This window comes from Nicotiana tabacum, chromosome 18, assembly GCF_000715075.1.
Source record: "Nicotiana tabacum cultivar K326 chromosome 18, ASM71507v2, whole genome shotgun sequence".
In the NCBI taxonomy this organism is placed as follows: domain Eukaryota; kingdom Viridiplantae; phylum Streptophyta; class Magnoliopsida; order Solanales; family Solanaceae; genus Nicotiana; species Nicotiana tabacum.
This window is the reverse complement of record NC_134097.1, coordinates 25,715,446-25,736,879: the sequence shown is the minus strand read 5'-3', so window position 1 is coordinate 25,736,879 and position 21,434 is coordinate 25,715,446. Positions and strand designations below refer to the sequence as shown.

At 39.9% G+C, this 21,434-nt stretch overlaps 1 non-coding gene across 1 annotated transcript; it reads left to right on the top strand.

Annotated features, from left to right (window-relative positions):
* The first annotated feature begins 21,035 nt into the window (after positions 1-21,035).
* Positions 21,036-21,142, top strand: LOC142173144 (small nucleolar RNA R71). Its single transcript, XR_012702577.1, has one exon. It is a non-coding gene; the product is annotated as a small nucleolar RNA R71 (small nucleolar RNA).
* The last annotated feature ends 292 nt before the right edge of the window (positions 21,143-21,434 follow it).

Here is a 21,434-nt window from a genome sequence, read left to right as displayed (position 1 = left end):
GCATGTCATGTCATTGAAAGCCAGCGTTATCTTCCTCAGATAAGTCTTTCTCATCCCGAAAAGGGTATTCCTTTTCTGATTTGTTTTCCCCTTTCTTTGTTTCTTTTCGAATCTCTTTCGCATTTTAACCCCGAGTTCAGGACACACCGGAAAGGACAGGTGGCAGGTTTGTTTGCACGGAATCCCGTCTCATGAAGGAAAGCACCTCATCTCGTTGATATGATTACCCAAGCATGATGAATAATGACGTTTGATGGTGTTCCGGAGTAAAGAAAAAAGAGAGAAATCTTGAAATCTTCCCCAGCAAGTCCACCTTCGGACAAATCTCCATAGAGTCTCCCCCTGTACAATCTCCCACAAAGTCTCCCCAGTATAAAAAAAATATAAAAAAAAAAATCCCCTTTGGAATTTCATCAGCACATCCCCAGCGAGTCCTTTGTAAATATTCCCCAACAAGCTTACCCCAACAAACCCTGGGAAACCCGTTTTGAAACAAAAACCCAGCACACCCCATTGTACAGAATCCGCACAAAGGATTCACTTTGTAAATATTCCCCCCACATAGCTTCCTTTTGTACAAGTTCCCACAGAACACCTCCAATAAAATCCCCGTTGAGAACCTTCAATCAAAACGGGACACAAAAAAAGAGGCCTTACGAGGCAAATCATCACAGAATCCGGAAATACAAGCCTGAGCAGTCTAAAGGTTTCGCCATTCGAATCAAATCAATGGCGGGACTTCGCAACAGAAATAGAGATGCAACAAAGCAATTGGGAACGATCAAGGTCACCGAACCAACCGTCGTTTCCAAACTAACAATTTTTCTTTGTCTGAAAAGTTGAAACAGGAATGATCCAAGACAACCATGCAAGAAGCGGGTGTCGCCCAAAGAAGAAGGTACACGGGTACAAGAAACATTTTGGCAATAAGGAATTCACTCAAAAGGTAAGTTCCCGCAAAACTCCCTTTTATCTTCTATTGAAACAAGAAAACTCAAAAATAGATCGTGTAGTATTCTCGAGCTTTATCTCCAGCCAATCAGCATTAGGGTTTTAAACCCTAAACTGAATTTTCCTTTTAATCAGCATTAGGGTTTTAAACCCTAAACTGAACTTTTTCCTTTCAGCCAGCATTAGAGTTTTAAACTCTAAACTGAGCTCTTCCATGCAATCAGCATTAGGGTTTTAAACCCTAAACTGAATTTTCCTGTTAGTCAGCATTAGGGTTTTAAACCCTAAACTGAACTTTTTCCTTTCAGCCAGCATTAGAGTTTTAAACTCTAAACTGAGCTCTTCCATGCAATCAGCATTGGGGTTTTAAACCCTAAACTGAATTTTCCTTTTAGTCAGCATTAGGGTTTTAAACCCTAAACTGAATTTTTTTTCTTTTAGCCAGCATTAGAGTTTTAAACTCTAAACTGAGCTCTTCCATGCAATCAGCATTAGGGTTTTAAACCCTAAACTGAATTTTCCTGTTAGTCAGCATTAGGGTTTTAAACCCTAAACTGAACTTTTTCCTTTCAGCCAGCATTAGAGTTTTAAACTCTAAACTGAGCTCTTCCATGCAATCAGCATTAGGGTTTTAAACCCTAAACTGAATTTTCCTTTTAATCAGCATTAGGGTTTTAAACCCTAAACTGAACTTTTTCCTTTCAGCCAGCATTAGAGTTTTAAACTCTAAACTGAGCTCTTCCATGCAATCAGCATTAGGGTTTTAAACCCTAAACTGAATTTTCCTGTTAGTCAGCATTAGGGTTTTAAACCCTAAACTGAACTTTTTCCTTTCAGCCAGCATTAGAGTTTTAAACTCTAAACTGAGCTCTTCCATGCAATCAGCTTTGGGGTTTTAAACCCTAAACTGAATTTTCCTTTTAGTCGGCATTAGGTTTTAAACCCTAAACTGAATTTTTTTTCTTTTAGCCAGCATTAGAGTTTTAAACTCTAAACTGAGCTCTTCCATGCAATCAGCATTAGGGTTTTAAACCCTAAACTGAATTTTCCTGTTAGTCAGCATTAGGGTTTTAAACCCTAAACTGAACTTTTTCCTTTCAGCCAGCATTAGAGTTTTAAACTCTAAACTGAGCTCTTCCATGCAATCAGCATTGGGGTTTTAAACCCTAAACTGAATTTTCCTTTTAGTCAGCATTAGGGTTTTAAACCCTAAACTGAATTTTTTTTCTTTTAGCCAGCATTAGAGTTTTAAACTCTAAACTGAGCTCTTCCATGCAATCAGCATTAGGGTTTTAAACCCTAAACTGAATTTTCCTGTTAGTCAGCATTAGGGTTTTAAACCCTAAACTGAACTTTTTCCTTTCAGCCAGCATTAGAGTTTTAAACTCTAAACTGAGCTTTTCCATGCAATCAGCATTAGGGTTTTAAACCCTAAACTGAATTTTCCTTTTAGTCAGCATTAGGGTTTTAAACCCTAAACTGAACTTTTCCTTCCAGCCAGCATTAGGGTTTTAAACCCTAAACTGAGCTTTTCCATGCAATCAGCATTAGGGTTTTAAACCCTAAACTGAATTCTTCCCTTTTAGTCAGCATTAGGGTTTTAAACCCTAAACTGAACTTTTCCCTTTCAGCCAGCATTAGAGTTTTAAACTCTAAACTGAGCTTTTTCATGCAATCAGCATTAGGGTTTTAAACCCTAAACTGAATTTTCCTTTTAGTCAGCATTAGGGTTTTAAACCCTAAACTGAACTTTTCCCTTTCAGCTAGCATTAGAGTTTTAAACTCTAAACTGAGCTTTTTTTATGCAATCAGCATTAGGGTTTTAAAACCCTAAACTGAATTTTCCTTTTAGTCAGCATTAGGGTTTTAAACCCTAAACTGAATTTTCCTTTTAGTCAGCATTGGGGTTTTTTTTAAACCTTAAGCTGAATTCTTCCTTTGTTCGGCATTAGGGTTTTAAACCGTGAACTGAACCTTTCCCCAGCTAGTCGGTATTAGGGCTCCAACCCTGAACTAAGCATGCATATCCTCTTTCATCAATTTTATGAACTTCATGTTGAATAATTAACGAAATTTTCCTAGTAAAACTGGGGCAAAAAATTTTGTTCGTTTGTTTGTTTTTTCCGCAGGTCTAACCTCGAGCCACACGGATCGAAATGACCCACGAGCTGAGTCTCGACTCAGAATCAAAGAAGAAAAAAGACAAAAGAAGACATCCCGAGATATCAGAGTGAATGGAGAGCAGATCGACTCCAACATTTGACTAAGGTCCTAAACCCTGCCAATTGCGTCTCACTCAGTATCCCAGAGGTTAAACAAGTCGCCGCAACTCGCAAGCATCAAGATTCAGATCGGAGTCTACAAGCAGAATCAGCTAAGACCCAAGATCAAGTCGTAAAAGAATCATAGATAGGAATCCTGTAACTAGCAGTTGACATACACATAAGTAGTTAGCTCAGTTTCCAATTTCCATTTGGTTGTAATAAGGCGGTCAGTGACGTAGCAGTGACAACAGCAGCAGCAGTAGCAGCAAGCATTGCAGTCCCATGGTAGTCCCAGCTACCAAAACTTCTCGAACTACATTGACCTGATTCCTGTTTAGCCCAGGATATGTAGGAAATCTTTGAAGCAAGATTCGGTCAGATCTTTCAAAAAAAAACATGCTTCATGCGGAGTGGTCCATAGGCAAAAATCGCTCATACACGCTCACTTTATCTTTGCACGAAAACTCTTCGTGTTTCCGAACAAAGAGGGGCAGCTGTGAGCACGTGATTTTTGTTTTTGCGCGACAGTCGCTCCAAAAGAACAAAGTCGGTCCTACTGTACAATTTTTGGATTTCTGTGCGGCACTTTGTTGATTTATTTGTGAATTTGGCCCATTTTATTTATTTACTTTATTAAAACAAAATTGAAAAATGCGTACGTGTCATGCATAATTTGAACCGTAACATGGTTTAAATAGAAAGGCATAAACAGGCATCTTTGTCCGTGATTTTGTTTTGTTTGATTTTACTTGTTTTGAAATATTTTAGTGTGTGTGCGAATAATTGTATTGAGTGTGTATTTAATTTTTGATTTTTTTTGTTGTTTAGTTTTGTTTTTAAATAAATAAGGATAAGAAATAAAAAAAATAAATAAAAAAAAAGAAAAAGAAAGGGTCCCTTTATTCTTCCGGATTTGGGCCAATTTTAACAAAATTGGCCCAAACGAACAGCCCAAAACCCAGGCCTGCCCGGTCCAGACCACCTGATGCCTAGAGAATTCAAACGACGTCGTTTTGGTACAGGTTGATCTGGGCCGTTGATCTCGAATTGATCAACGGCCAAGATCAATTCCCCATAACCCACCAATAAACCCGACCCGTCTCACCCGGACCGACCCCAACCCTCAACACTTGAAACGACACCGTTTCACTTAAGACCATCAGATCCAAACCGTAGATCTAGATTGATCTAACGGTTGAGATCAACCCACCCACTAACTATATAAGCCTAGATCCTTACCCTGCCCCCCCCATCCGACACCCCAGCCTCCGTCTTCAACCTCATCCTCATCAAACCCTAGAGCCGCCCCTGCACACCTTCACCAGAAACCCGGCGGCCTGAACGCCGGTGACCTCCACCTGAACACCATAGAACCCCCATGCCATCCTGAACCCAAATCTACCAACCCCATGCTTCGAATCTTATCCCACCTTCTCGAATCTTCATTTGAAGATTCGAGTCGGAACCTAATCTACACCGATCTGCTTCAAATTCATACCAGACACTCCCCAGACCCCCTCGTGACCAAACCATACTTGGTTTGGTCCGAATCTGATCAGGGAAGCCTGAATCCCAGATCTAAGTTTGAAAATTTTGTTCCTCCGTCACTGGTTCAACCGAGGAGATTAAGGTCTAATGGACTTTAATCAAAGTGTTTCTCATCTGAGAAACACTTCGTTTAAAGTCCATTCAGTCTTAAGAAAAGTTTGTCCAAATCCGAGTTCAAACTGTTAACTTTTCAAGTTTTAAGGTGAGTCTTGTTCTTCTTTTCTTTATTTTTGTTTTAGTCCGTTGATTTGTTTTAAAAGTCTGTTCATATTTGTTTTAATTTTACCAACTTTTGTTTGTCCACTTTGCCTGAACTTCTGTTTGTTTGAATGAGTCTTTCCATTTGTTCTGATAATGTGTATGTAAATGTTGTGCAAATAGCTGATTTTCAAGTTTGGACTGACTAGTTGACTCCTCGAGTGTATTTCTGCTTAGTCAGTATAATTCGAACCATGTATCGATACTGTTTAAATGTCTGATTTTTGGCTACGATTGTGTATGTTAATGCTAATATAGTCGAGTCGACATTTGTCGTCAATTAGTTTCAACTGTCTGAACAAAGTAAATCGATTTGCTTCTGATGAACATTTGCCTGGATCAATTAAGAACCAGTTTTGTTTACTTATAGCTGTTGAATTGGATCAGTAGTGCTTAAACTCTGAATTGGAAGGCATGTGCACTTGTGCACAGCATGTGCATTGTGCACAGCCTGTTTTCCTGCATAAAAGGGTTTTCAATTTCAAAATGTTTTGACAGCATAAGCTGTCAGATATATTCTACTGCCCATACTTGCTTTTAGTTAATAAAATGGAAAAGTTGAATCTGCCAGGGAATATGAATGGGGTTTAATATTTAATTAGCTAAAGTTGGAATTGAAAATGGAAGGCACATGGGAGGGGTACTGGGATATTCTAAAACAGGCTGTTAAAAAGGGTTAGTGTTTAGGCTTATAAAGAGGAGGACTGGGAGATAAGAGGGAATAGACACAGATAGACAATATAGGAGGAGAGGAAAAGAATACCACCTGATGTTAGAAAAGGAGATAGAGGGAACTGGAAAAGGTTTCTTTTGATAATTCAAGCATAAGTTCAAAACTGAACATTGATTTTGGGATTTTGGAAAGAAAGGAGATAGAGGGTGGCTATACAGAAAGCATAAACTGTTTTTTCTTCCTGCTAATTGTTCGATTCCCAGTTTGTGTGACCTATTTCAAATAAGTGTTGATTTCCTCTCAAGTATCAGTCAAGTTTCTGCTGTTTGGTTCTTATTGGTTTGTTTTCTTTTGGAATTAGACCGTTTGAGTTCTGAGCCCACTCCCCTGCTTGTTGCTGTCATTTTGTTACCTCTTCCCATTGGCTATAACTGCATCTTGCATTGGGATTTTGTTACCTGCTGTTACTGCTGTTGCACTCGTTGTCATTGTTACTCTGCTGATTGCCCTCTTCTTCAATTGTCAAACATTTCCAGGTACACAACCTCTGAAACCATGTATTGTTGAAAGTTTGAAGTTGAAGCAGATAAAGAAATAAAGAAATGAACATCTGTTTATGTTATAACATTGGTGTTGAAAATAGGTTGAATGTTAGTTGGGCTTGTATTTGTTTAACTGCAAACTGCAATCATTCTGTATAAATTAACATGTATTCTAAGTTGAGATGAACAAGTAGATAGCATTGGCTTGATAAATCAGATGTGTTTTAAAGCATGCAATCGTTAGCTTTGTTTCAGTTATGATACCATAAACATAGAATCATAGCAAGCACATGTATGTATTTTTGCCTAGATCTCTGAACCATCGAATCTGCTACATTCGTTTCTATTTGACTCGAAGATAAGATGTGCCCCAAACTAATTCTTTTGCAGCGTTACATTAACAAGGTAATAATGTATGCTAACCCTTCTACTACCTGTTTTCTACATAGTTTCGATATGAGCTTCAATATAGATTCATCGTTTCGAAATAACGCGACTACCTTTCTGAGTTCAATCAACAGTGGTTTTCCTAATAAACAACTAATTTCATTTATCAAGACCAAATGGGCTAGTTCTGCAATCCGAACTGGAAGGTCGTTTCTTAATGCAAATTTAGAGTACGTTATTAGTTTGCTTGCAATCCCCTTAGCAAATTAACAAAACTTATTCACTCCTTAAAAGCGAGGCATGAGATAGTTCTTACCTCATAAACAACCAATTAGGCGATCAAGCAAAAATTTGGATTCATCATATATAGTAGGGATTTAGTATGTTAGTTGCTTAAACAAGTAAGTTTAGTATTTTTCTCCTTTATCTTCCTAGAGACAAATGTATTAGAAATGTAGCCACTTTAGGATATCCTTTTCTAAAATAGAGATGAGCCTCGCCAAATAAAAATGCAAAATTGCGGGGCCCTCAATAAATAACCATAATAATTATTTAGAATTCAGGATAGGCCGTTTAGTGAATTTCATGGCCTTCTACAAAATAATAACGCGCTAGACCCTTTAGGCACGGCTTAATTAAATTACATTCTTAAAACTCGGGTGCACATTGATGTGACCCGAATCCAAATCTCAACGGAGTCGAAATGGTCAACAACTACGGGCGCATTGATTGCGACGTGGTTCGAGATACATTTTCACGACGTTGCAAATTCTATAAAAAAAAAATAATAATAAAAGCGGTTTAAACTTAATAAAAGCACATAAGTCACAACCTGTATTTAAATCAGATATTTAGCCATTATAACAATTTAAGCGACCGTGCTAGAACCACGGGATTCGAGGGTGCCTAACACCTTCCCTCGGGTCAACAGAATTCCTTACTTAGAATTTCTGGTTCGCAGACTTCATTTGGAAAAGTCGAAAATTTCCTCGATTTGGGATTCAAGATAAACCGGTGACTTGGGACACCAAAAGCTAAACCTTTCCCAAGTGGCGACTCTGAATTAAATAAATAATCTCATTTCGAATATTGTCACTTAAATTGGAAAAACTTCACCCGCGCATTCTAACCCTTCGGGGCGGGGCGCGCAAAAAGGAGGTGTGACAATTTATACAACCTTAATTCTCGATGTTAAACGCTTTGGGAAAAGCACAAAGGAAGAAGGGGTTGAGCTTCACTACATCGTGCTTGACAATAGGCTATAGCCTAAGAAAGATTTAAATCAAACTTTATCGCCGTTAATATAATCCTTAATTAATTTAAACTGAGCCATAATAGAACTCTAGAAAGATTTCTCACACCTTATTGGCTCAGCATGAAAATAAAAACTACCACAAACTGATCCTCTCTTACTAATATTGGACTAGTGCTGATTTCGAGCGGCAATATATAGACAGGTTTACAAGCTACGTGAAAGAGGTTAATAACTGTCAAAAAGATGAAAAAGTAATTGCCGCTCCACCATAACTTATTGTTGGTTAGTTTAGTGAATTATGACCTAAATTTCTTAAAGCATACAATAAGATAGTACTTGAGAAATGACAAGCTTTTACCGCTAAAAACAACTTAGATTCACTTAATATGTAGGATAAATTAAAGCATTCAGTATCATAGTCCGGTACAAAATAATCTGGAAAAGAACTTAAAAAATGATTGGCCTAGCTTATTGAGAATTTCATGCCCTTGCTGATGATATGTTCAAGACTTTGAAACTAAACCGTGAAACTATTGGCAAAGAAAATTTGAGATTTTCACCAAAGAAATTCAAAAAAATAAAAAAACAAATTTGCGAAGAAGTCAAGAACATCTCATATATATAGTTAAAAAAAAAAAAAAAAAAAAAGTTGCCTCATATACACACTGAAAATCTTCAGTTAAGGAGGTTCGGACGAACCCCTTCTGCCCGCTTATTCGGCCCTAAGTAGAAGGGCTCATCTGTGGGTGCTAATGAAGGAGAGAAGGCCAAGAAAATGAGTAAAACCAAGAGCAAAGCTGGAATGAAGAGAAGCAAAAGTGGCGGTGGCGGAAGGGGCGGCAGCACCAGTGGCAATACCAAGAGACATAGCGTTAGAATCGCCATGAATGCTATAACCCAAAGTCTGAGGTTCTTCAACATCAACTTCTTCTTGAAAAGCTTCATTTCAGTGTACTCTTCATAACATAATTATGTACGCATAACATGCGTGGATGAAGGTGTAACAACATATACTGTCGTCCACTACTAATATTGTCCGCTTTAAACCTGAAAACATATAATCTTAAAGCATCTCACTAAGGTCTCGGATTTGTTCTCTTATATACTCAATATCTTTATATGTGTTTTGCCAGTATGAAATTTGTCTAAAGTACTGCATAAAAACTTGAGTATAAAGGTGGAAGGATGGAAGTTAAGGCTGTTGGGGGGGAGGGGGGAGGGGGGAGGAGGAGATGAAAGGGATGGGAGGGTCATCATCAAGTTAAGGCCACTTCAAATAATACAGGCATGATATCAAATGTTTGGGGTTGGATTCATTGTACAAGAGATTTAAAATTGTTTTTCTTACTGTTTTTAAGAATCCTCGTGTCATTAGAATATTCACAACTTCACATTTTGTTATATATGTCTTTTAGGAAGCAGCCCTAGTTGGGATTTCCTCTTCTTTTTTCCAATACTTAAATAATTTAATTGTTACTCATTTGTTTTGTCTCCCGTGCATGACTTCTATATTACTTACTCCTTTTGATTGTGTCTGATGTGATAAAAGTCATAATTTATGGAAATAATTTTTTAATGTTTGATTGATGAGCAAAAAGTATTTTCACAAACACTAGATATAAAGGTTTTATAATAATATTAGCAATTCAGATACAACAACAATAACAGCAGCAGATTGTCACGGCCCGAATTTTTCACCCCCGGAAGTGGTGATGGAGCCTACTAGTGAAAGCTAGGCAAGTCAACCGTTTGAACAATTTACCTTTTTCCCATTTTTAATCTTTTAACAATTATGAACCAACAGTTTATAACATCGGAATTTAAACAAGCGGAAGAGACAAATAAAACCATTTAACTATTTCCAATACAATTTCTTAAACAAAGACTACCCAAAACTGGTGTCACAACTTCATAGACGGACTAGGAATACTACAAACAAGGTCCGAAAAATAAATACAACATTGTTTCTAAAATACGTAAATGAAACAGGATGAAAGGATAGAGGGAGAAGCCACGGCCTGCGGACGTCTGCAAGACTACCTTTGATCTCCGAATAGACTGAAGGCAGCAATCAAAAGCTACGGTCCGTATGCTCCAGTACCGGAATCCGCAAACAGTGCAGAGTGTAGTATCAGCAAAACCAATCTCATGTGCTGGTAAGTGCCTAGCCTAAACTCGGCAAAGTAGTGACGAGGCTGGGACCAGACTACCAAATAACCTGTGCAGTTAAATCATATACAGCGGAAAATAAAAGCAGGAATGTACAGTTAAGGATGGGAGGGGGAAACAAGCTGCGGGAAAACATCAAATGATAATATAAGGACAACAAGTAAATGAAAAGAAAATCATAACTCAATTATCAATGAGAATCAGAAATCAAACAAGGCACGGCATCACCCTTCGTGCTTTTACTCTCGTCCTCACCATAAGAATCAATATAATCTGCACGGCATCACCGTTCGTGCTTTTACTTTCGTCCTCACCATAAAATAATTATAATCGGCACAGAATTGTACATCGTGTGGCACGGCATCACCCTTCATGCTTTTACACTCTTCCTCACAAAAATCATACACGGAATCACCCTTCGTGCTTTAACACTCTCTCACCAAAATAATGTACGGCATCACCCTTTGTGCTTTAGCACTTTTCCTCACCCCAAACAATAATCACAAGAAATAAGGGCAAGGAAATAAATAAAATCATGATAAAATCCCGGCAAGGGACTAATAGTACAACAATCAAATCACGGCAAGGGAACAATATTAAAAGCATCAACATCCCGGCAAGGGAGATAGCATTAAAAGCAACAACATCCTGGAAAAGGGAGACAATATAATAATCCTCTTCACTTTTTCACAATTCACTTCACAACTTGAGTCAATGCTCTATAAGGTTCAATTGCCAATTATACTTTCACAATTCATTATACAACTTGAGCCAACGCTCTTCAATATTCAAATACCATTATTACTTCCACAAACTTTGCTCAACAATAGAAATCATCACATAAGGCATGAACAATACAAACTGAGTCACATTAATCATAGTATAAGACTCACGGGCATGCTTAACACCAACATATAGATACTCGTCACCATGCCTATATGTCATACTCAACAATCAACACATAGCAAATACGACTCAACTCCTAATCCCTCAAGCTAGGGTTAGACCGAACACTTACCTCGATGCCACGAACACAATTCAAGTCTCAACTATCGCTTTATGATCACTCCCAACTATGCCTTATAAAACGGACTAAGCGGACGTTGCAAATATAATTTGAGTATTTAGCCCAGAGTCGAACCCACAAGAAATTAACCTATCAATTACTCTTGTTAGACTTACTAAATTCTACGTAATTAACTTCCCAAACGTTTTGAATAATAATTGAGGATATTTTTACTAACTATAACTGACTGCAATTAAGTAACTAAAGACTAACTATGATTAAGTTGTAAACAATTAAGAGGAGGATCTAAGGTTGTGATTTCCCCTATTGATGGAATCTCTTCCTGTTGTGTTTCATACAGATTTGCATAATTATCTCTATCAATCATGAGCACTCTTACTACCATAAATCTCTCTCGAGTAATTATGACAATTTACTAGATACACTCTCCCAAGTTACGCTAGCTGGCCTTGATTACAGCTCACTTTAGATCACACCCAAGGCTTCGTTATCCCTAATCTCGCCTTTAAACCCTCGGTTATTGATCCCTCATATACTTTGGGAGTGGTGGTGTTCAACAATTACCTAAATATGCACTCTCTCCCGAGTAATACATACTAAATAGGCACAACTAATTGAGGATCCTATCAATTAACTACAACAAAAACGTAGTTAAACAGATAGAGATTAAACTGGAAAAACTATATTAACATAACACGAAGTTCATCCTTCAATAGGTTCCATCAAAATCCTAGACTAAGGAATTAGCTACTCATAGCAAAGCAAGAAAAACTACAAAAGTATTCATAATGTGCAATTGAAATAACAAAGAGAAGATTGAAAAACTCTAATGGTTGATTGCTCTTCTCACACTTGTTCTTGCCTCCAATTTAGTCTAAAAACAAGCTTAACCTTTGCTTGGGCGAGTTTGTTGAGTTTATAAAGGGTTAGGATAAGTTTCACCCGATTTACACTTTAGTCCCAAAATTTCTGGGCAGTTACACAGTCGACCACGACAGAACGCGGTGCGACCACAGTGAAATGCAACTATTCTGCCTCACTTGCTTGGCCTACCGTGGTCCAGCCGCAGTCGCGCTGGCATCTTGCCCAGTCCTCATTTGCCTCTTTCTTGCTTATTTTCATTTGGATTCTTCTTGATTGGCGTTATATCCATATTATTGACTCCAAAACACTCCATAGTCTCTTCTTAACTTGGATTAGTCCCTGCAAAGCAAAAGAACACCAATTAGAGTATTTTGTTATCATTTAGCCATTAAAACAACAATAAAGTATGGTACATTTAGAGTGTAAATAACGTCTATATAGCCTATTATCAATACCCCACACTTAAACCGTTGCTAGTCCTCTAGCAACCAACCACACTCTGTAGGCCTAATCGCCATTGGGTCACTTCCCTACTCCCTATACCAAGAATAGTTCACATGGATAGACTACTTCAGCGCAACCTCCTCTCCTCAAGAGTGGACTCCTTTCTAACCACGCAATACCCCTAAACAGCTCTCTACTCTCAGTCAAAGGTCCAGACTTACCTTCCCTTCATGAATCATGTTCCTACTCACTGCAAAAGAGACTTATATCGTTTACAAACCATACACTGAGGAATTCAAATACGACATTTCATACACCCTCAAACAAATTCTTATGCCACAAACAACACACCATAAGCTTGCCCGTAGTGTAATATTTGACTAATCGAGCTCATTCGGTCTAGAATTAAATAGGACTTTATTTGGTTGTAATGTTGGCTGCGGGACGGGTAGGATACATCTGGGTATAGTGACTACACCTCCCTAAGCACTCCACTACATTGTGTACTTTTAAGCTCTTCACTTTATCAACCCTTCCTTCCACCATTACATTATTGGGTTAACCCCTTATTGTTTTTCTTACGCACACTTTTTCTTTTAATAGCTTCCACCACTTTGAGCCTTCTCTTTTTTTTTCTTTTTTTTTCTGGTGTCCTCTAATATTGTTTATCAGCCAGCGCACTTTTTTTTTCTTTTTGTCCCCTTAATTCCACTTAACAGCCCAACCAACCACCCCACACTTATATTTTTCAATATCCGTTACACTTTGAGTGCTTCTAAGAGGTGGTAGGGTTCAACAAGATAGGTTATTTAAGCTCGGGTTAGGCTTGTAATATGGTTGCCAAGGAAAACAGACTTACAGGCTTAACGGGGTTGACTAGGGTATACACAGTTAGGTGGTAACAAGCATATATAGAAGGGTTAAGCAAAGAAACACCTATATCACTTTCCAGACCAAACAAGACTACCATTTCGCTTTGCACACACACAAGGCAAGTTCTAGGCATTGAATGTTAACACAGAATATAGAAAACATCACTCACACAGGGCACATGACTCAATTCAGTTAGGATCATCAGACATTCTGTTCTAAGTACTTGAGCCATTTAGGAACACACAATTTAAGGCCTTCTTTGAGACAACTAAATAGCCTAAGTGTCACACTAAAGCAGTCTTTATTCAAGGTACCATAGTTCCATTTTTGTTTCTCGCCCAAGACTTTCTAAACTGAAAATAAAAACTAACTATACCCAGTTCAAATAGAAACCCTTGGAAAAGAACCGTGGTTTAAAGAAAAACGAAGGGAGAGTTGATATACTACCTAATCAAACGAAACTCTTTTGTTTTTGTGTTTTTTTTGTTCGACTTATATCCCTCAAGAGACCCGTCGAGAGGTGTCCGTCTTCAGGCCAAGTCGAAGTTAACTAACATAAACCAACAATAACAAACAAAACAAAAAAAATACACCATACAAAATTATACAATTATACAACAATAACCATCCCCCTCCCTACACTTAAAGCTTTGGCATGTCCTCATGTCAATGAATATAAAGCAGAGTAAGGTAAGGGGACTTCCCTGAGGCTCAATCCTAATTAGATACGGTGCTAGGATTGAGGTGACACGCTCGTCCTAGTGCCCGGAGCCATCCCATGATCTTTTTCTCTGACTTGGAATGTTGAGTAGTCAAATTGTCAACTCTAGTGCCCAGGTCAGTGACAGAAGTGCGGAGGACAGCCATATCTTGCTCTAGGGATGTCATGCGGGTAGTTCGGCGGGCCTATTATGTGCCCGCCTTATCAGCTCTCGGCTGTGGGGGGACAGCAGCGTCCTCAGCATCATCAATATCCTCAACCATCACTACCGGCTCTTTCCTAACTATGATTTTGCTAGCCCGGAATGGGGCTTTCAATGGCACTTTCCCATCTACTCTGAGATTTTCAAGAACTCGTGCAGCACGGCACAACTTAGTAACCAGAGAGGGGAACTAAAACCCTTTGAGTACTTCTGGGGAGCGAATGAACATCTCATCATGAAGGAGCTTGGCGATATCAAAATCCTGGTGGGTCATAAAATAGTATATAGGTGGGTCATACAATAGTATATAGCTGCTGCTCGTGGCCCATTGACATCGGTAGTGTTGTTGGAGGGCAGAAAACGACTGTTGATAATTGTTAGCCAACACTTAGCCTCCCAATTGAGAGACTGGGAGTTCGATGTAATCTAGTGCTTTATCCATATATGCTCCCTGTTAGTCACACATATTGCTTCAAGAATCAGTGCCCACCAGATAGTTGGACGAAAATAAGCAACGTAAGTATCTCTATCCCAAGTGAATACTGGCAGTCGGTACACTCGACGGATGGCCTCAAGGGACGTATTTACCTAGGTGTTTCGTACTGTGACCACCCCATTAACATGCTCCGGGCAGTTAGTGTAGAACTCCCTAACCATCAGTACATTCGCCTCATCCGGTTCATCAAAGAAGATGTCTAGCTGACACCTCCTCAACTCTGCAAAGATATTTAGGCATTCCACTTGCAAGGCTTGCCGGTCAATATGTACTTTAGGTAATAATTTCTTGGACGCCTTGGCGTTATACCTGTCCTCAGTTGGTTTGGAGACAAACCTAGTGCGGTCAAACAGTTCTGCACTAGCTTGACCCCGAGCTCTAGAAGAACTGCCTGGTCCACTAGCGGTGGAACCTGTGGTACGTCTCTTCCTAGATTGATGCATTGTACCTCCCAAAAATAGAGCCTCCTATTAGTGAGAGTTTGAGTTGTGTGAACCCTGAGTGGTTACTCAGACTTAACCACTACCATGGTCACATTAGCCATTACAACTCCATTGGGGCAATTTCACAAACACCTTGTGATCAAGGGCTCTATCCTAACACACCTATCCCCATGGAAACATAAATCATCCCCCAAATCAACCATTCGTACTTACCCTTCTACCCCACCACAATGAATTTTTTACACAACAAAACTACACTCTTCTCTACAACATTTTTCACATAACCCACTAAAAAGCACAAAATAAAATCAAAACAAAATTGGAATAGAAATACTACAACAAATAAAGCATTAAACTTGCAAAATACAAAAACAAAAATACAAGAGAAGAGAGAGGGAAGCTTGACATAACTGGGTTTGTAGAATGTGAAATTGAAGGAAGATGGAGTCTTGTAGAAGTGTGTGTGTGTGTGACAAGAATGGGTTAGGGCTTGGAGAGAAGAAGAAGAAGAAGAAGAAGAAGAAGAAGAAGAAGAAGAAGAAGAAGAAGAAGAAGAAGAAGAAGAAGAAGAAGAAAGAGAGAGAGATGTTGGGTAGGGTTTGAAAAGTGAGAGGAGATAGGGGAAAAATAGGGGTGGGGTAGGTGTGATATAGTTTTATTAAGGTGGGGGGGTAGAAAAGAAAATAAAAAAAAAAAAAACTAAGTCAAAACTTACCTGGGCGACAGTGTTACCGCGAATCACTGCGGTCCCACCGCGGCCGCGGTGAGTTAGATGGGCGAAATAGAATGTTCTTGTTTCACCACGGTCGTGTCGCGGTCCCACCGCGATCGCGGTGAGTCAAGAGATCCTAAGACGAAATACTTGCCATATACAACGGTCGAGCCGCGGTCGCAGTCAGGAGGATTTTTCTTTTCATAATAAAGTTACAAAAGAAAACAAAAACAACAACATTCATGGGTTTCCTCCCATACAGCGCCTGATTTAACGTTACGGCACGACACAGATATGCGCATTTAAGGCTTGCTCGACCTCTGAGGTTCATTCAGATGGATCTCTGACACTTCCTTTGGTTCATCCATGCCCACATATAGTTTCAATATTTGCCCATTGACTCTAAATATATGAGAGTCTTTTTTTGAAGAAATCTCTACAGCACCTAAAGGGAATACATCGACCACTCGGAATGGTCCAGACCATCGTGACTTGAGTTTACCTGGAAATAGCCTTAATCTTGAGTTATAAAGCAATACCATGTCTCCAGTATTAAAATTTCGCTCAACAATGTTTTTGTCATGCAACCTCTTCATTCTCTCCTTATACATTCTCGTGTTCTCGAAAGCAAGATATTGGAACTCGTCGAGCTCATGCAATTCTGTGACTCTCGTTGTGCCTGCAGCCTCAATATCTAGATTCAACTATTTCATTGTCCACCAAGCTCTATGTTCAAGTTCCACTAGCAAGTGGCAGGCCTTCTCGAACACCAACTTATATGGTGACATACCAATTGGTGTTTTAAAAGTAGTTCTGTAGGCTCAGAGTGCATCATCTAGCTTTTTCGCCCAATCAGTTCTTGTGGCGTTCACAGTCTTGGTTAGCACACTCTTTATCTCTCTATTCGACACTTTAACCTGTCCACTGGTCTGAAGATGATATGGGTTTGCCACCTTGTGGCACACATCGTACTTCGCTAGCAACTTCTCGAAGGTTCGATTGCAAAAGTGAGTGTCTCCGTCACTGATAATAGCTCTCGGGGTCCCGAAATGGGTGAATATGTTCTTCTTCAAGAACCCCACCACCACTCTTGCATCATTAGTGGGAAGTGTTGCAGCTTCCACCCATTTGGACACGTAATCTACATCAACAAATATGTACTTATTGCCAAAGGAGCTAACGAAGGGGCCCATGAAGTCTATTCCCCCAGACATCGAACACTACAACTTCTTGAATTGGGTTCATGGGCATCTCATGGCCACGGGAAATGTTCCTGGTTCACTGACATTCATTACAGCCCTTCACCCATTGATGTGCATCCTTAAACATTGTTGGCCAATAGAACCCGACTTCTAGCACTTTGGCTGTCGTCCCGACTCTCTGAAATGCCCGCCATATACCGATGCGTGACATACCTAAAAAACAGAGGATTGTTCTATCTCGGGGACACACCTTCGGATAATATTGTCAACATATATTCTAAATAAATAAGGTTCATCCCAGTAATACACGCGGAAATCATGATAAAACGTTTTCTTTTGTACAAAAGAAAGGTCATAAGGAACTATACTGCTTGCCAGGTAATTTGTAAAGTCTGCATACCATGGCACTTCCTCAAGGCTTGTAGTGAGTAGCTGCTCGTCTGGGAAGGTTTCTAGAATATCCTCAACCTCAACTGAGTTTTCAGCTCCCTCAAGTCGTTATAGATAATCAGCGACTTGGTTTTCTATGCCCTTACTGTCACGAATTTTAAGGTCGAACTCTTGCAGTAATAGTACCCAATGAATCAGGCGCGGTTTGGACTCCTTCTTCTCAATCAAGTACCTGAGAGCTGCATGATCAGTATATACAATTACCTTAGAGCCAATCAGGTATGATATGAACATGTCGAATGCAAACACCACAGCCAGTTTCTCCTTTTCAGTTACAATGTAGTTTAGATGGGCTCCACTCAGTGTTCTACTATCATAGTAGATTGGGTGCATTAGCTTGTCTTTCCGCTGTCCCAGCACTGTCCCCAATACGTAGTCACTGGCGTCACACATGAGTTCGAATGGTTGCTCCCAGTCGGGGGCGACAATGATGGGTGTTGTGACTAGCCTCTTTTTCAACTCCTCGAATGCTACCCTGCAATCATCAGAAAACAAGAAGGGGTAATCTTTTTCTAATAACTTACAGAGAGGGTTGGCGATTTTTGAGAAGTCTCTTATGAATCTCCGGTAAAAACCATCATGCCCCAGGAAGCTCCTGATTGCCTTGACTGAAGTGTGAGGTGGCAACTTTGCTATCATGTCAACTTTAGTATGATCCATATCGATTCCCTTACTTGATACCCGGCGTCCCAAGACTGTGCCCTCTTGTACCATGAAATGGCACTTCTCCCAATTAAGTACCAGGTTAGTCTCAACACATCTTTTCAGCACTCGGGTCAGATTTATAAGGCACTCATCGAACAAGTTCCCCACCACTGAGAAATCATCCATGAACACCTCCATTATGTCTTCGATCATGTCAGTGAATATGGACATCATGCACCTTTGGAATGTGGCGGGTGCGTTGTATAGGACAAAGGATATCCTCCGAAAAGCATAAATACCATATGGGCAAGTGAAGCAGGTCTTCTCTCTGTCCTCTGGTGCAATGGAGATTTGATTGTATCCTGAGTACCCATCCAGAAAACAGAAGTGAGACCTCTCTGCCAATCTGTCAAGCATCTAATCAATGAAGGGAAGTGGGAAGTGGTCTTTCCGGGTTGCCAGATTTAATTTTATGTAGTCCATGCAAATTCTCCAACCTGTGATGGTTTTTGTAGAGATCAGCTCATTGTTATAATTTTTTACCACCGTCATGCCACCCTTCTTAGGAACACATTGCACCGGGCTAACCCAGTTGCTGTCAAAGATTGGGAAAATGATTCTCGCATCCAACCACTTAATCACTTTTTTCTTCACCACTTCCTTCATGTTGGGGTTCAGCCTTCTTTGGTGCTCCCTAGAAGGTTTGTGTCCCTATTCCAACAGAATTTTATGCATACAATATGCCGGGTTGATCCCCTTAATGTCTGCTATGGTCCATCCAATGGCAGTCTTGCACTCCTTGAGTACCTGCAAAAGTTGTTGTGCATGCACATCTAACCAACTAGATGAGATAATAACAGGTAATATGGAGCTAGGTCCTAGGAACTCATACCTGAGATGGGCAGGCAGTGGCTTCAATTACAGCTTTGGTGGTTCTTCTATTGATGGTTTGGCTGGAGGAGTTTCTCTGTTTTCTAAGTGCAGGGGCTCGAATTCAAGAGTTCTATCCCAAAACCCTCTGCCCTCTAAAGCCAGCACCCATTCTGTCAATTCTTCCTCATTCACCTCATCTAAATTTACCAGACATGCAGCAAGAGGGTCCTCAATAGTTAACATCTCATCACCAGCTTCTACGATTACATCCACGACATCAATAAGAGAACAATTGGTGAATTCACTGGGTCGCCTCATAGATTTATGCATGTTGAATGTTATCTCCTGATCGTTCAACCTCATCTTGAGCTCCCCGTTCTCATAATCAATGAGAGCTCTCCTTGTGGCCAAGAACGACCTTCTCAAAATTATGGGAATTTATTCATCCACCTTGCAATCTAGAATCACAAAATCTGCAGGAAACACAAATTTCCCTACCCCGAATCAATACATCATCCAAGATACCAGAGGGTCTTTTAACGGTTTTGTCCGCTAGCTGCAACAACATAGATGTGGGTCTAGCTCTTCCAATCCCCAACCTCTTATAAATCGCCAGGGGAATAAGATTTATGCTAGCCCACAAATCACAAAGTGCCTTGGCAAAAGCAAAGTTACCAATGTTGCAGGGAATTGTAAAACTCCCTGGGTCAGACAGCTTCTCAGCAACTGGTCTAGTTACCACAGCACTGTGGGTCTGAGTAAGAGTCACTGCGGCCAAGTATTGGAAATTGAATTTTCGGGACATCAAGTCCTTCATCATTTTTACATAACCAGGCATCTCCTTTAATGCATCAATCAATGATATATTTACCTGAATTTGTTTCAACATCTCCAATAATTTCGTGTATTGTTCCTCTTTCTGGTACTTGGCCAGCCTCTATGGGAATGGTGCTGGAGATCTCTTCTTCCCAATGATTTGGGTATTTTCTTTCTCAGCTACCACCTCAACTATCGGTTCCTGAGCTGTCTCAGCTTCTTTCTCAGCCTCAAACTGTATGGTATGTTCTTCCTGGGCAGGCTGAACTGTCACCTCTATTAGTTTTGTTGCATCATTTAGCTCAATGGGCACTGGTACAAGTGTCCCAGCTTGTCCACTTTCTCGAGCTCTGTCTTGCTCCAAGTCTAAGTAAACTCACTGCCATCAGCTGCTTAGGGCCTTGATCTTTTGGATTTACCTATGTGTCTGCAGGCAATGTCCCAAGAGGACGATTATTTAAAGATATAGAAATTTGGTCCTATCTGCACTTCAATATTCTTAATAGCTAACTCATGTGCATCTACTCTTTCACTCATTTTTGCATTTGACCCAATAACCTGCTGCATCATTGCCTCGAGTCTAGCAAACCCATATTCCTGTCTTCCACCATGATGTTGCTGAGGAGGATAATAACCCTGCTGCTGATTTTGATTGTTATATCCATGTGGCCTTTGGTAAGGCACCATATTATTGTGAGGTCTCATACCTCCCATGTTTCCATTGTTGAGCTGTGGCTGGACTGGCCTGTACGGCTGATTTTGTTGGCCCCAATTTTGACCAACCTGTCTCTGGCCTCCATAATTAGATACATAATTCATGTCCTCAGGGTAGTGATGATGATCACTTTCTGCATTCCACTAGTTACCAATTGGCTGACTAATGCAAGATGTGCATAAGCCCCCATTGGTAGTATGTAAAATGTGTACATTCTTCTTTTGCCCTGACTCTTCCACCTTTTTGGTAAGTAGACTCATCTTGTCATTAATGTGACCATGTTTTCAGCAAGAGTGTCGGATGGATCTAAGGGCACTGAATGAACTACTGGAGTGATAGGTGCATTCCTAGTTGTCCACCCCGAATTCTATGCCATCTTGTCAAGCACACATTGCTTTCTCTCTATGTTTTGCTCAAAAATACTTCACCAGCTGAAGAATCAACATTACCCTTCACACTATCTGCAAAACCCATATAAAACCGATGCCCTAACATCTGATTTGGAATACTGTGGTGTGGATATATAACCAACATCCCTTTGAATCGTTCCCATGTTTCTTGCAGTGTCTCCATTGATTTCTGTTTGAAACTCAAAATTTCATCAATTTGTTGAGCAGTCTTGTTGGGTGGATGAAACTTGTTCACAAATTACTTGACTAACTCCTCCCAAGTCGTTATGGAATTAATCGGGAGTGAGTTTAGCCAAGTCTGGGCAGCTCCTGTCATTGAGAATGGAAACAACAATAGCTTTACTGATTCCTGAGTTAAGTTGGGCAGCCTTTGAGTTTTGCAGATTAATAGGAAATTCTTCAAGTGCTATTGAGGATCTTCGATTTGTGACCCCGAAAATAGTCCCTTGTTTTGCAACAAGTGCAATATATTGTTCGTGATTTGAAACGACTCA